The sequence below is a fragment of the Gavialis gangeticus genome, unplaced genomic scaffold, assembly GCF_001723915.1.
Source record: "Gavialis gangeticus isolate Ggan-Ray unplaced genomic scaffold, GavGan_comp1, whole genome shotgun sequence".
Taxonomy (NCBI): Eukaryota; Metazoa; Chordata; order Crocodylia; family Gavialidae; genus Gavialis; species Gavialis gangeticus.
In genome coordinates this window covers 34359282-34360798 of record NW_017729034.1, presented here as the reverse complement: position 1 = coordinate 34360798, position 1517 = coordinate 34359282, and positions in this window count along the sequence as shown.

Genomic DNA, 1517 nt, shown 5'->3' with positions numbered 1-1517 from the left:
GGGGGGGGGGGGGGGGAGTCATATAAAAGTTTTTCTCTTCAGCTGGGGGCCCACGAAAGGGTGAATCCGGCCCTGAGCCCTGTTCCTCCAGCTAGAGAGAGTCAAGCCGATCCAAGTTATGAAGGAGCCCCATGTTCAGAGGATGATGCAGCACTTTCTGAGCACAGGGGGCCTTTAAAGCATTGCACCCAAATGCACTGATGTATTCACTGGCCTCAGACACCCGTCTCCTCCAAGACAGCCGTTCTCAACCAGTTTTGTACTGTACCAGGACTGGAGTGGCCATCATAGAGGACATGCCTGTGTTCTGCTCTTCTGTCCTCTATTGATACAAAACCAAGCACCTTTATGTTCTCTATTCTTCTCTTCAACAACAACAAAAAATAGGGGACATAAAGGCGTCTGGTTTTGTAGCAATAGAGGACAACCAGACTGCCCTCTATGATGGCCACCCTAACCAGGAGCCATTTGTAAACATCAATGGCCAGTCCCAATTCAGTGCCCCTCACTCCCAACCGGCTGCCCCCCAGCCCTCCAGTGTGTGGGGCAGGAGGGGCTGGAGCTCTGCCAGCCTGCAAGGGAAAAGCCACAGTTTCCCACATTTTTCTCCTTGAAAGGAGAATCCATTTTTAAACTTTGTTTGTGACTGTTTCATATATTCTTGTGACCCACTTTTGGGTCATGACCCACAGGTTGAGAAACGCTGCTCCAAGAGTGCTAGAACATCCATTTCTACAGCAGATGGATGGGCAAGTAGGGATTTGTGGGTAGGCCAGCAGCCTTCATTAACCACACCAACCAATAATGAGTTCACAAGTTTCAGTATTTGCAAGTCTTTAAATCTACCATGAAAGTCATCTGATAATTCAGGGACAGTCACCCTGTGGCACAACATGTCGCAAGTGCCATGGTAACTCTGCATGTGGCACTTGGCAGACTAGGACAGAGCCCACACAGCACAGCCACAGATGAGGCAGGGAGCAGAAAGCAGAGCAATGGATTGGGCAGGGGATGGAGAGCTGTGTGGCAGTCAGGCCAGATCCAGATATGCAGGCACATGTGGTTTGTGGCACTGAAAACCTCTTTGCAGTGCCACAAACTCGATACCTGGCATGTTAAAGCATGTCCAGCACTGCAACTTTACAGTGTGGGGACAAAATTTGTTACTGGGAAATTCCATAGTTTCATAGTTTCTAGGGTCGGAAGGGACCTGAGTAGATCATCGAGTCCAACCCCCTGCCATGGCAGGAAAGAGTACTGGGGTCTAACCTCCTCTTAAAAACCCCCAGGGTAGGAGCCTGCACCACTTCTCTTGGAAGTTGGTTCCAGATCCTAGCCACCCTGATAGTGAAGTAGCACCTCCTGATATCTAGTCTGAATTTACCCTCTGCCAGCTTGTGACCATTATTCCTGGTCACTCCTGGGAGTGCTTGGGGGAACAGGGACTTCCCCAGTGCCTGCTGATCCCCCCTGACTAGTTTGTAACAGGCCACTAGTTCCCCCCTCAGCCTTCTCTT